Genomic DNA, 14761 nt, shown 5'->3' with positions numbered 1-14761 from the left:
TAGGTGACAGGTGCAAAGTAGAAAATGGAAGGGCCTAGAGATAATTTTAGAAACATGTAGTATTTGCATCAGGTTCCAAGGGCATAGAGATATTGGAGCAGCAAGAAAATGCTCCCAGAAATGTTTTTCTAGCCTGAAGAGACCAGCCAGCCACAGGAACAGGAGAGAGCCACTTCTTTTAGAAATGTGTACATTACTGAATGCAAGATCCATTGGGCCTTTCAGCTTCTGTTTGCAACAAAAAGTAAGATATTAACTTGTGTTTATGACGACTGTAATTGGACTTCAATGTTGTTGAGACACTCTCAGAGCAAAATACAAAGAAACTACATTCCATGTCAGTAAACCCAGCATTTAGAGTAGCAACTAAATAGTCCTATCTCAGAGTTAAATGTTCAATTCTTCATAAATGCAGTACCAAAACCAGTTAAATGCCACCTACACCCCAGACATCCACCTATACCTGCTTGTGTAAATAGTATTTTCCACTCCACTCCCTGGCCCTTCTCTCACCACAGTCCTCAAGCCCTCAACCAGGCACAAGCCAACTTCTCACCTGGCTGTTAGTAATTACCAAGCACCTGTTGGTAATTACCTGAGCACCTGCCCCACCCACAGCAGCTGTGCAGGGCCCTGACTGCTGGGAGAACAGGCTTGAAATGCAGACCCCAACCCCCCACCCCCAAAAAAAAAAACAAACATTACAATCTTTCTGAACAATTTCAGACTAGTAAAAGATCAGGACATAGAGAGACTTGTTTATTCCCTTCAGGCCAATCAAGAACAATTTTATATCCTTCTCTGTGAAGGGAAGTCATGGCTTTTTTTTGAAGCAGAAGCATGTTTTATCAGCCCACTTTCCTTCCTCGTTTGTCCCTGCTCCCCAGGAGGCCACTCACTAGGCATATATAGAAATACCTGTGTCTGAAAACACATCTCATGAGTGCATGACTTGCACTGCAGCAGTTTAAGGCATCGTTCTTATTGCACAAAGATCACAAACCTCTTCTAGAAGAACTGCAGAGTTCTTACTATGGAGCAGTAAGAGCCCTGCCATCACATCTGCTGCTAAAGCAACAATTCCAGCTTTGCAGTGGCTTAAGGGGGCTGAGACAGAAGTGTTGCTCCATCAATGCATAAACCACAACAAAGCAGTGGTGACAAGCCTTTGTTCCAAGTTTGACTGAAGCTTTGGGAAGCAGCTTTGCCTGCAGAGGGCACACAGAAGCATGACACGTTTGCCTACTGTGCCACTACAATTTCTACACCATCATTATCACTGCTCGGGTGACTGAGCAAGCTGACAGTGTATGACAGATTGTCTGGCGTGTACAGAAAGTCACAGAAAGAAGAAGGGAGGGAGAAAACATGGAAGATCACAATGCAAAAGATGTTGAAGGAGTGTGGCAAGGATTGAGGATTAAGAGACAGAAATAAGAAGAGACCATACCCCTAAACCGTCAAGTACTGAGGGGAAACTGCAAGTACTTGCATGTTTGAGCTTACCACCTGGACTTGCATGCCTTGTCCACATTGCCATAATTTCAATCATTTTGTTTCCTGGACAAGCTGCCAGGTCCCCAATACCAGTCCTACCCTCCCTTCCAGCAGTCTCTGTCTGTGCAGAGAGTTGAAAATAGATCAGGGATTACGTTTTACTCCATAAGCATTCAAGACAGCCAGAGAGCTTCCAGGAAAAAGGCCATACAGAGTGCCCAGGACAAAGAGAGTTTAAGCAAGTGGAAGATGGAGGTATTGATTGAGGCTCACAGTTATGTTGAGGTTGAACCTTTCAAAGGTTTGTTGCTTTTGAAAGAGAGATTTTTGGAACTCCCTTGAGTTAGCAATATGAATTAAGCATTTAAATTTTAGCTTGCAGAATTATGTGTTGAATTTTAACCATTTACTTAAGAAACCTCTGTCTATAGAGGTTTTCTATAGAATAGAAAAATGCCAATTTTAGAAGCTTCTTGCATAAAGAACAATACTGGGAGAAGACCAAGGATGCAGAAACCCAGATAAAGGGCTCCTCTCTCTCTCCAAGCTCATCAAGACTGAGAGACGTACTCAGATAAGCACCAAGGGACCAAAGCACACGCACAAAGGAGAAAAGTTGAAAAGTTCAGCCATACGGATGACCACAATCTTCAGCCTCAGAGACCACCAAAGACTCCTATGTCACCCCCACCATGAACAAGGCATGCTCAGAAGGGCATGGATCTAATTATCATGCCAGGCGAGGACAGGCAGGGCCAGGGGTTGAATGTCATGTATATGGAGCACCTTTGTGAATAAAAGATGGGGCTCAAACCAGGGCTCAGGACACAAGTTTTCAGGAGAGCTATCTCACTTGTGCCCGGTGCTGACAATACAGACCCACTTCATAACTACATCAGGTTGTGGAGTCTATTTATTCCACCTATGGCTTCACTTTTCTATGGAAAACTGCAGGTGAGAAAGCCAGGCAGAAAAGGGAAGGAGAAGCCATGTAAACAAACCCATAGCTCTATACAAGGACAGAAGCAGATTTCACCTTCACCAGGCTCAAGAGACTTCAATTTGCTCTGGCATTCTTGACATTCATTCTCCTGTGGAAGAGCGCGGGGCTCCCATTACCTGAGAGGAAACGCGCTTTGATCCTGGCTCAGGCACGGGCTGTACAACCTGCGGCCAGTCCCGTGCTGGTGTGGCTGGAGTAGCTGCGCTGCGCTGTGAGCTCAGGAGAATGGAGCTGTAGCTGCTGCCACCCTTGGCTGTGTTTGGGAAGCAGAAGGTAGGAACATCAGTCATCTGTTGTGTTTGACTTTATTGTTATTTAAGATTGTAGTAAATACTGAGCATGAGCTGGGGTGCAGATTGTAATTGCACCTACCTCACTGGGGGCTCCTGGGGAAGCAGTTGCCTTGAGAATCAAGCTCCTCTCCTCCAAAGGCACTTCCCCAAATGTCAGCATTTCCCAGGGAACACCAACACAAATGTCAGAAACCCTGGCAAGGCTGAATTCCTTCTGCTCCTTGCAGCACAGGCACTCCAGCTCGAGCTCATCTTCCCTCCCCCAGCTCTGTGTCACTTCCTTCCCCACGCCCACGTGTCGCTTTGGGCGCGCAGCCCCGGGCCCCTACAAACACGAGCTGCCCGCTGCCTCTGCACGTGCCTGAACTCCTGCCTGCGCTCAGGGCAGCAAAAGCAGGCTGTTCCCAGCCAGGGAGCGGAGCCCTGTTCCCGCAGGAGGCTCTGGTCAGCCCCTTGCAGGACGCTCCGCTGTGCACACAGCACTTCTGCCCGCCCAGAGCGCTCCTGGCACAGCAGAGCACAAGCTGGCCGGCTCTGGGCTCAGCACACCCCAAACACGGGCACAGGAAGACGCAGTGGCTGTTTTGCAGCCATGCCCAAGAGAGCTGGGAAGGTCCCCTGCCTCTGGTCTCACTTGGTTGGCTTTCTGACTGGGCCTGAGGCAGGGGCTGCAATTCCTCACTTGTGGGGAGAGCAGAGCTGCCAGAAGCGCACCCAGCCTGCAGGCACTGCCTGACAGCGCTGCGGCCACTGGGACGCTCGCGCCTCTGCTGCTGCTTCATTTGCTTTGAGTCACACCCAGAGCTCACTGTTAGCCCACCATGGTCTCTGGTTCTGCCCTCTTCCTGTCCCTGTGTATGCATGGAGCATTGCTGTACTTTCAGGAAGCTCTTGGTGAGAACTTCCAGCATCGCAAGCTCCTCTGCCCTTGGTGGATGCTTGCCATGGAAGAGCATACTCAAGCTGGCTTTTCTAAAACCCAGGGTCCTTGTTCCCCTCAGCGTGCTCAGCACCACCTTTAACTCCACAGTGCTGTGCAACTGGAGCAGCAGGACAGGGACCTTTGTAGCCTGAGCTACCCTTGTTCCTTCCTGCCCGTGCACAGATGACGGCGTAGAAGAGAACGGCAGTAGGGCCCTGCGTGTCCCCAGGCTCAGAATTTGTGCTGCTTCAGCTCCATGGACAGATCCACGAGTCAAATGAAAAAGCCAAACTGTTTAATAAGGGAAGGCAAAGCGAAGGGGTGAGCTGGGAGGGAAAAAGGTGGATGGGCAGGGCCTGGGGACTGGAGGGAGTGAGCTACCAACAGGGAGGGAGATGGCAGCAGCTCCTGGAGCTTGCCACAGGCTCAGCTGTGACCGGCAAGAGCTGGGCCTGGAGCTGCAGCTGGTCCCCTCTGCTCTGCAGGTGATCCCATCTTCAGAGGGAACTGAGGGTGGCCAAAGGACACCGGTTCTTCTGAGCCTGCAGATGAAGTTTGGCAGATCTCCTGGACAGGGACAGCAGATGGCAAATCTGGGAAGGAAAGGAAACACTGAGTCAGTATGGGGACATTTCCCTTGGCAGCAGCTGCACTTCCATCAGGGAAGAGGAAATGTCAGAGCCTCCCCAGGAGGGTCAGAAAGAGAAAGCAGCCGAGCGGGCCGGGCTGTGGTGAGCGCAGCCGTGGCGGGACCGTCCCGCAGCCCCGGCAGCCCGGCAGAGCCGGCACAGATCCCGGGCCCTGCCGGCACAGCTGCCTTGCCCAAGGACAGCCCCTGTGCCAGCCGGGGCAGCTGCGCTGAGCAGCCCCAGCACGGGCAGGGCCCACGGCCACAGCCCACGCCAGCCTCAGCCCCACCCTGCCTCCCCGGCCCTGGGGCCTCACCCGGGCTCTCTCCAGGCTGGCAGCAGCAGGGCCCCGCTCACTGCTCCTGCTGCTGGCCCTCGGCTTCTCCCTGCTGGCTCCTGGCAGTCTCCAGCTGTCCTTGTGGTCATTACAGCTGTGGCAAAAGTGGAGGCTCTGGAATTGGTTCCAAGGCCTGGCAGAGCTGCAGTCCCGGAGCCCTCTGTGCTCCCATCTGGCCCCTCCATCCCCTCAGCCCCACCATGCTCTCGCCAAACCCCCAGCCCCCTTCAGCTTCTTCAGCCCCTCACAGTCCTCTCACCCCCCTCAGTCCCTTCTGACCCATCCCGTCCCCTTAGACCCGCCACCCCCTCAGCCTGTGCCACTTGCCTGTCACCTCAGTGCCACCATGGCCCTGGGCTGCCCCACAGCCCTCAGCCCCAACAGCAGCTCAGGGTCACCGTCCCTTCAGCGCCACCGCCCCCTCAGCCCCCCCAGCCCCCTCAGTCTCACCGTCCTTCAGCAGCTCCTCAGGGGACAGTGCCTGGGGCCACCGGCAGCTCCCAGCGCTCCAGGGACACCCGGGGCTGGAACTGCTGCTGCGCCCGGCCCGGCCGCCAGCTCGGACCCAGCCCAGGGAGAGGGGACACAGGGGGCACAGGGGGAAAAGCCAGAGGTGAGCGAGGAAGCAGAACAGGGCAAGAGGTTAAAAAAAGGTGTATATAAATATCAATCTACGTAGCTAAACCCCCATATACAAATATAAATAGGCATTTACAAATGTATATATGTAAATGTAACTATACACAGGTATAAGTGCAACTGTGCACATCTATAACTACAACAACATATCTAAAGCTATAACGATATACCAGTAAAACCAAAAATAAATTAACTGTACAGATCTCTATCTATATAGATAAATATAATCACATAAATCTATAAATACAACTACCTAGATAAATAAACATAACTATATACATCTATAAATATAACTAGAGACAGAGGAAGTCAACTTGCCCGATGTTCCAGGCTCTCCCTCTGTCTCTTCCTGCCACACAGGCTAGCCCTCCTGGAGAGGTCGGTCACATGTGATCTGGAAAGCAAAGGGAACACTGAGTCAATATTGGCCCTTGTGCAAATGTTCCTTGAGCACCAATTGTCCTTCTACAAGGGACTGTAAAAGATGGCCTGAAAGGCAAACTCTCACTTGGCAATTTGAAGCCTGCTCTTTAAAGAACAGGGATCCTTCCAAGTGTTCAAAACTGAACTGTGTAAAGTGTTTAAGTATCCTGATAAAGTCTCAGCAAAGTCTTGAGCTTGAAACACAGTCTCAGTGACAGAGAGACCTCAGTCCCCACTGAAATGGCTGAAGCTGAAGGCTGGTGGGGCTGAGTTATGAACCAAACTGGGACATCCAGCTTGGTGACACAACTCCCACAAGGTCAGCTTTATTCCCTGCTCCCTTGCCACAGCAGAGGACTCAGTGTCAGAGCCTCTGGAGAAGCGTTGAGGGCAGGGCTCGGGGAGGTTGTGCCCGTGCAGGATTTGAACTAAAGGCACCAGGAAGCACCAGCCCTGCAGACAGGAGCTCAACTCTGCTCATCTCCCTTGCTGCCAGAGGCAGGCTCCGAGCAGCCATCTCACACCTCTCTAAACCAAGGGGGGCTCTGTCCTTACCAGGCTCCTCGGGCTCTGGGGAACTGTTCCTGCAGCTCTCCATGCCAGATGAGGCTTCCTCTGCTGCAGCTCTGTCCACAGGCTCACCTCCTGAAGACTCAGGCACAGCATTAATATTGCCCTTGAAAGAACAATGGAAAGAAAGAAAACTCAAGATCATTTGGTATTTTCTTGGAATCACATCAGGGATGCAAGTTTCTCTTCTTCTCCATGTAAGCCCAGCCTCTTCCTTTCCCCTCCAATGGAGTTACCTGGGCAGAGGGAGACCTTTCAGATAGGGATCTCCTGATCTCCCGGATCATTTGCTCCACAGCAAAGGCAAGATCCACTGCTGGTGACTGCTCTTCCTCAGGTGTGTTACGGGCTTGGCTGGAGGCTGTTAATGCTGCACCAGCAGTGCCAGGTGGAGCACTGGATGCTGAAGTGCCTGGGGTGGCTGCAAGAATCCAAACCCACTGGTCAGGCTCCATAATGTGGCTCTGGGATACAGAGCTCTATTGCTGCCTTCGATCAAACATCACAGGCAGCAAGCAGGAAAAAAAAGGCAGAGAATTTTTTGGCCTTCTAGGTTCCCCTTCCTAATAGGCTTGACAATTGCTGGCTGAGAATGACAGAGCCTTGTGGAAAAATACTTCAAACGGTCACTTTTAAGTACGTTTGGGAAAAACAAGGCTACAACTCTTTTCCTACCTCGTGGGTCAAAAGCCGGGGGCTGGGGCTGCTGCTCCCTGTGCAGCTGCTGGAAGCTGCAGGGCTGGAGCCGGAGCACCTCCCGGTCGAGAGGAGGCAGCTGCCCCCCGTACAGCTCCTGGAAGCGGCTGGGGGGTCCCTCCCGCCCGAGCGGCAGCAGCGGCTCCCCGTGGAGCCCGAGCAAGTCGCAGGGCGGGATCCCCAGCACCTCCCGCTGGGCGGGCGCCGGCCGCTCCCCGTACAGCTCCTGGAAGCGGCTCGGCCCCTCCCGCCGGGCCGGCACCGGCCGGTCGCGGTGCAGCAGGTGGAAGCTGCAGGGCGGGCGCCGGGCGAGCAGCGGCCGCTCCCCGGGGCGCTGCTGGAGGCGGCCGGGCCGGGGGCTGCGCAGCTCCCGCCCGTCCGGCAGCGTCCGCTCCCGCTGCAGCAGCAGGAAGCCGCTGGGCGGGCGCCCGGGCGGCAGCGGCGGCCGCTCCCGGGGCAGCGGCTGGAAGCGGCCGCGCCCGTGCCGCCCGTCCGGCAGCGGCCGCGCCCCGGGGAGCTGCCGGGAGCCGCAGGGCGGGCGCCTGCGGCCCTCCCGGCCCGCCGCCGGCCGCCGCCTGTCGGCCGCGCTCCGGCGCCGGAGGCGGAGCAGAAGGTCGGGGCGGTCGCGGCGGAAGCAGGGGCTGCTGAAGTGCAGCCAGCCCCCGGCATCGCCCGGCGCAGCCGCGCCGAGCCAGCCCGGCACCCTGCGGAAGCCGTAGCGGTAGAGCTGCCGGACAAAGCTGCTGAACTGCGTGGCCCTGAAGGGGCGCGGCACCGGCCCCGCCCCAGCGCCACCGCCCCCGGGGGCGGGGCCCGGGCTGAGCAGCTCCCGCTCGAAGAGCGAGCGGTCGACGAGCAGCCCCTGGGCCCGGCTGTCCCAGCGCACGGAGCGGACGCGGGGGCTGTTCACCAGGCGCCACAGCTTGGCGGGGAAGGCGCTGGCGCTGAGCCCGGCGGGCAGCGGCAGCTCCGCCATGGCTCCGATCGCCGCCTGTGGCCGCAACGCCGGCGGCGCGCGGCCGGAGGGGGGCGCTGCGCTCGCGCCCAGCGCGGCCCCGGCGCGGGCCGGACTTGGCGGGGACGAGCGCGGCAGAGCCGGGGCCGCGGGCACAGCGCGGGCGGGGCGGCTCCCGGCGCTGGCCGGGCTCCGCACGGCACGGCACGGCACGGAAGGGCAGCGCCCGGCACGGCATTTCAGGGCAATGGAAGCCCGTGGCGAAGGCACTGGGAGTAGTTGCGGGCTCTGTCCCCACTGTGCATCCCGTGCCTGGGTCACCATCGGTGACAGAGAGGAAGGACATTGCTCTGGCTTGGCTGGGGAAAGGATGAGAAGGGGGCATTAGAAAACATTCATTTGGTCTCCTTTTCAGCAGACTGGCTCTTTTTATCTCACCATGTCTGCCAGTCTTTGGCAGAGTTGGCACATTTCTCGTGATTTCGAGTCAGCTACAGCAGCAGGGATGGGCAGCAGGTTTGTCAGCATTGTCATCCAAGCTAAAGTGCTGGCCTATGGATGGATGCTGCTTTACCCAAGGAATTATAATGCCTGGGCAAGAAGACAATGTTGCCCCATCACCGTCCCTGGTTTGCCCCCTCCTACTTTGCTTCTTTTTGGTGCTGAGGCAATGAGGAAATGCTTGAGCTATGCTAAAAGCTGTAGCTGTGCCAAAAAAAGCATTTCCTTTGTAACAGGGATTGGGAATGAAGCGCTTTCTAGAAATCAGCACATTTAGCAGAGCAAGCTAACTGCAAATGGTAACCACTTGGTGTTTGAGCAGAGAATCATGTAGACTGTGCAGAAATGAGAGGTGAGAAGTTCAAGCCCGAGGAAGCCTTCTGAGCCTTCATCCAAAACGACCAGCAGGAGAGTGATGACCACCTCGTGCAGAAACTGCAAGTGTGCCACGAGGGCTTTTAAATCGTATAATTAGAAAATATGCTACAAGATGAAGGTTAGGAAAGTTTAATGTGCCCATGAAGTAAAAAAAAAAAAAAAAAAAAAAATGTATAAAACTAGTACTGTGTAAAGAACAGGCGAGTGAGTTTGTGGTGGAGCTATCCCCCTCCCTACTGGTGATGAACAAACCAATACCTACCCTATGGGCCCCACACTATGGAGCACTGTTTTATTACCTACTTTTTGGGCACCAATTAATGGCCTAGAGTTGTGGGGGACTCATGCTGGTGTCTTCCCAGATGGTGTCGCACGGTTCTTTCCTCAGGAATCGCCTCTTCTTCCCCCCATCTGGGGAGAGTTCCAATGCAAATGCCTCCTGCAGCCAGCTCTTGTCACTGTAGACTGACAAAGGAGACCTTGCAATGGAGAGAGACTCCCTAGAGCTGCTGTGGAGAGCTGAAGGGGGAAGCTTTGTCCCTCAGCCTTGAAGTCTTGTTGGGGAGCTGCCTGTGCTCTGGGGGACGCACACCAATGATGTTTATCCAAGCCCTGCAGGTTCATTCCTGAGCTTCCTGACACTCCACAGAGACTTTGGGGCTGTCATGTTGGGACACAAATTTCAGTCTGGGAACTTCTTGAAATGCTTCAAGTCTTTTTTTTTTTTTTTTCCCTGCAGAAATATTGTCATAATCTTTTGCTTCCAGAGAATCTTTTCCATGTCTTTAGGAAAATTCCCTCTGCTAGGCTCCCAGATCAGGCCAATTCCCAGGGTTCCTTCCCAAACTGAGGTGTAGGCCATGCTCTCCACTCTCCAGCTGGAACAAAAGAAATCAAAATGTTTGCTTTTGTGGGAAAGGCACTTCTCTTTCCTGCCTACTTTCCCTTTGGGACAGGTTGGTGTGTGCTCATTAGGTAAAGGCAGGTTTAAACTCTGGAGGAGTTGTGTTCCAAACTGCTCCCTCCTCGAGCTCTTCTGTGGGCATCCTTGGACAAAAGGCCTCTTGGTGGGAGCTCCCAGTGTCAGGTTAAGGAAGGAGGTTGATATTTCAGGGCTGTGACTGCTGAAAGCAGCTGGTTTCCAGAGGTGTCCAGAGCTGGGAGTGGCTCCTTTTCTCACCCACCTGCAGAAAAGGAAGTTGCCAAGTGAGAATTTCCTTTGCAGAGATGGCCATCAGGGATTTTTCCAAGAGATGGGCTGGCAGAGAGGCAGGTCTGGTCCTAAACTGGCTGTGTGTTTGTTTTGATGGTGGGGAGGGTCAGAGATGCAGACACAGACACCAGCTGGAGGAATAGTGTCATTTACTGTAATGCAAAATGCAAGAAAGTCAGAAGAGGAGAAGCCAAGCAATGCACCCCAGCATTATTACAAAAGGTTGCCTCTAGTGATTAAGAAAGATAGATCAGCAGATACCCCAATGCTTTCCCCTTCATCCAGAGCCGCACATCAGCTGGGGGAAGCTGTCCCAGCCAAGCCCTGCAGAGCCACGGCCGGGAACTGGGAAATCCTGCGGAGCCTCCACCTTTGCCAGCCACGAGGCTTCCGACTGCGCTGTGAGAGCAGCCCGGCTTTGACAGTGCTGGACAGGCAACGTGACAGCTTCTGCTGGGGGACATCTGATTTCATTCTCCTCTTGGTTTTCTCCCCGAGCCTGCCCAGGGCTCAAGGAGGAGCCAGGGCCAGGTGTGGCCTTGTCCATTTTCCTACTGCAGAAAGGTGTAGACGTGTTTCCCCAGTGCATTGATCCTTTTGATAGCAATACTTGGTTAAGGAGCAGATACACAGAACATTTGGTTGGAAGGGTCACCTAGAAGGCAGCTTTGGCTCAGGTTCTGTTGTTGAGGCTTCAGCCAGGGTCTGAAGTTTGGCCTTCAGTCCTTCAGTATTTTGTGGTGCAAATCAATGCTGTGCAGAGCTGGCAACAAACAAGTCTGTCTTTAGCACATTTGAGACAGGGAACAGGATTAGCCCTGCAAGGCCAGGCTAGGGCCAAGAGCAGAAGGCCAGCAGCCTGCATTTGCCCCCAGGGAGCTCTCCAGAGCAAGAAGCCACTCCTGCCCAGGGGCTGAGGTGCCCGAAGCTGCCTCCCCGCTGTGCAGCTCTGCAGAGCCCACGCAGCGCCGGGTCCTGGGCTGCTGGGACAGTCCGGCTGCCCTGGAGCACAAGGAGTGTCCCAGAGAGAAGCTGCTGCCCTTTGCTTTGCAACTGTTTCACAGAGTCCTGTCATGAATCCACAGTGTCTGATATGTTTTCCTTTTCTCTCCCAAATTTAACCCAGCTTTTTGAGAAAATTGAGTGATGTAGCTTCTGCTGGTGGTGGTGCTTTTGTCTGCAGGTGAGGGCAGGTGATTTGAGCCAAGGACAGAGTCCACTGTTAACATCCCAGCTTTGCCAAGTCAAGGAAACCACTCACAATTGGGCTTGTAGTGCTGAGCAGTTTTCCTAGTTTTTGGAAAGCTACGACCTTAAGAAACCCAACAGATTTTTCTCCATGAGGATACCAGCAGTAGCATGATGCCAATTTTTTTCACCTCTTCTCTGTGTCTTTGGTGCTTTTGAGAGTTCCTCAGTGCCCAGCAGGAATGAAAGGACATGTGATAATGTGATTTGAGAGTGTTCATGACAAGCTGGACACCTCACTCGTGGCTCTGTTGAGTTAAATTCATCCCAGTTCTGTGCAAACAGCAGCCCTGAAGTGCTGAGGAGAGCAAGGACAGTGGGTGGGTGTGCATGCACACAGCTGAGGCTGACTGCTGTGTGGGCAGAAGGTTTTGGACTGCTGTACATCTTCACTCTCCAAGCTGGAGGAACATATCAAATCTATACAAAATAAAAGTATTTATCAAAATATGTCAAAATGTATCACACAACACATATGAATTGATTATATATGTAATTTATCATCTGTAGACTACATACTATATATTTTAATATAGATACTATAATAAATAGAAGCTATAAAATATAGGCTTGATCTTTTTCTCAGCCATTGCCTGTGGGTCATACAGACCATCTCCTGGTGTTACTGCATTTGTTTATTCTGGTACTACTTATTATAGCATCCGTGTCCCTGGGAGTTCCTTCAGGGAACTTCACACAAAGGGCTTCCATCATTTCAGTGCTTGTCAGAACTTGTTGCTACCCAGTTCTCCAGCCCAAGTACTACCAAAGGCAGCAGAGCTGGCTCGGGATCCCTGTTGGCTTCTGGGCTCTGGGATGAGCTTCAGGGGGACACTTGGAGCTCTTCCTAAAGAGCTGCCCGTGGGATGGGGGGTGGCTTTGTCCTCCCCAGGTGGCTCCTGCTTGGAGTTTTGCTCTCAGTGGAGTCCCGGAGTTTTCTCAGCAGGCCTTGGCAGCCAGTGCTGAGCCAACGTGTGGCTCTGCTGCCATCCCAAACCTGCGCTGCCCGTGCCCAGCCTGAGTGCAGGTGGGGCATGTGCTGGGCATGGCCGGGGATTTCCATGGCCCAATCCTGCAGCATTTCCATCTGCTCCTGGCTTTGGGTAGCACAAATCTACACTTCCTTCAATTGAATCATTGCATTTATTGCAGATAGCTACACCTGCACCTGCACTAGTAATGTAGAAATATATAAAAAACCCTTTCATTTAAAAATTAAATTTGTTTTAATTTGCTACAATTGTCCTGCCAATGTATGAACATCCAAATATACATTTAAGTTTAAAATCTAATTTTTTGTGAGAATTGTGCTTTGTAAATATATACAAATATCAACTTCAGTTAAAAAGTTTAGTTTATTGCAACTTTCTACAACAACTCACTATACACAAATATGAATTGAAGTTTAACAATGAAATTTTTTGCAAATTACTACCACTTTACAGTCCGTATACAAATACAGGAATAGCAATATCCCTCTCTAAAGAATCTTAGATTCAGAACTAAATAAATACAATTTTAGAACTATACAACTCCATATATATTTAAGTAGAAGTAAATACATACATATCCATAAGAATATATAGATGTAAATATGTACTACATATTTTATTCCATATATGACATATAATACACACATAACAAACATAAATGTACTAATATCAATGGACGATTCAAAAAAATCCATACAACTCCAGCAATAGAACTACCTACACAAATGTACAAGTATGTAAATATAACTACAGATGTAAACAGATCAATATACATGCATCAATATAACAATATACAATATAACAATATACATACATAGACACCTATACAAATATCAGTCAATGTATGTAAATATCCCTACACTTGTAACTATCCAAGTCTAACTCTACCCATCCATAAACAGAACTAGATCAGGAGGGATTGCAGCCCCCCATGTTCCCAGGCTCTCCCTGGGTCTCTTCCTCCCGTGCAGAGCAGCTCTCCTGGACAGGGACAGCAGATGGGACATTGGGAAGCAAAGGGAACACTGAGTCAGTATGGGGACGTTTCCCTTGGCAGCAGCTGCACTTCCATCAGGGAAGAGGAAATGTCAGAGCCTCCCCAGGAGGGTCAGAAGGAAAAGCAGCCGAGGGGCCGGGCTGTGGTGAGCTGTTCACTTCTTTCAGGCATCCCAGTTGCTCTGGGGGAACTCCCTCATGTCACGTTATTGAACCACCTCTGCACTTCCCAAGACTGTGGCCTCCAAATCAAGCAGTAATTCTGTCTCCAGCTGCTTGCACCAATGACAGGAAACGTCCTCTGACAGAGCTGGGGCACAAAGTTACTTCCACAGCTCATCTGACAGGGCCTTGTTCTTCCTGTGCTTCCTGGCTTTCTCCTTATCTTCCACTTGGAATTTTATCAGCATTTCTTTTTCTTTCCCCTTGATCAGTGCTAAAATGAATGTTTCTCTCCCAAGCTTGAGTTTGTTCAGTGATGCTGTCAAGTGTTTTCTCACAATCATTTATCATGGAATTGAGTGTTAATTTCAGCAATTTTGGTGATTTTCTGTGTGATTTCTGCAAGTCTCCTGTTCATTATGGCACCACTTGGGAAGGTAGAAAGAGAAAAAGGATGTTTCTCTATGTCAGTCCACTGGTGGAATATTCATGGGTAGAGAGAGTGATTAGCTGCGTTTTACATGTACTCCTAAGCTGAAAGTGCAACAGGTAACTTGGGGAGAAATCAAAGCCAAATCTCTCCTTCTACCAGCCTGTATTCAAATGTAAAGTAAATAGAGCAGGGTGAGAATGTTAGTGCTCCATTAGTGCATCCATAGATTCCTGCTATGCCTGGGAACCTGATGCTCGGAGTCTTCCGCACTTAGGGGAACTGCATTTAAGCGAACTGCATTTCAGCAAAGAGAGTCCCTGTTCACAGGCGCCAAAGGGAAGAGGGTCCCACAGAGAGTCGGCCGAGGAACGACACTCACAGCCCTTGTGGCTACATGCTGTTCTGCTCTGTTAAGCAACTTTGGCACATTTATCCTTCCCTAGACACTGTCTCACGCCACTAATGCTTAATGCTCCTTGGTTCAGTAGCTGCATTCACACATGCATGTTAATTACTGATTGGCTGTCACACCATAAGCATCTTTAGCTAAGGTGTGCCAAATTAGCAGTTCCCACTTGTGTGTGCTTGGCATTTGGCTTCATCTGGGCACAATGCTCCTTCTTGCTTGGTGTAGCTGTTTGAGGACAGCACATGGTCTGTCTTGTTCCGGGGACAGTACATGGTCTTCAGAGTAACTCTGTAAACTGCAGGCCAGGTTCTCCAATTCCCACAGGAGAATGTCATGGCCTTGTCCAGCCATGAATCCTGCTGCAGTCTAGTGGACCCATTTTCTGCATGCCCAGAGGCTTTTCTTGTCATTAAAAACAAAACAAAACAAAACAAAACAAAACAAAACAAAACAAAACAAAAACCC

General features: G+C 51.6%; 1 long non-coding RNA gene across 2 annotated transcripts; it reads right to left on the bottom strand.

Annotated features, from left to right (window-relative positions):
* Positions 1-3993: 3993 nt before the first annotated feature.
* On the bottom strand, positions 3994-7037 carry LOC135289875 (uncharacterized). Of its 2 annotated transcripts, XR_010352604.1 has the most exons (6): positions 6989-7003; positions 6550-6734; positions 6299-6419; positions 5132-5714; positions 4661-4775; positions 3994-4308 (listed from the first exon to the last, which is right to left on the bottom strand). It is a non-coding gene; the product is annotated as an uncharacterized LOC135289875 (long non-coding RNA). The 2 variants fall into 2 exon arrangements; XR_010352603.1 differs by having other exon boundaries at positions 6550-7037.
* Positions 7038-14761: the final 7724 nt, after the last annotated feature.

This window comes from Passer domesticus, chromosome Z (assembly GCF_036417665.1).
Source record: "Passer domesticus isolate bPasDom1 chromosome Z, bPasDom1.hap1, whole genome shotgun sequence".
Classification (NCBI taxonomy): domain Eukaryota; kingdom Metazoa; phylum Chordata; class Aves; order Passeriformes; family Passeridae; genus Passer; species Passer domesticus.
Note: the sequence above shows the minus strand (reverse complement) of the source record. Positions and strands in the feature narration are given on the sequence as shown.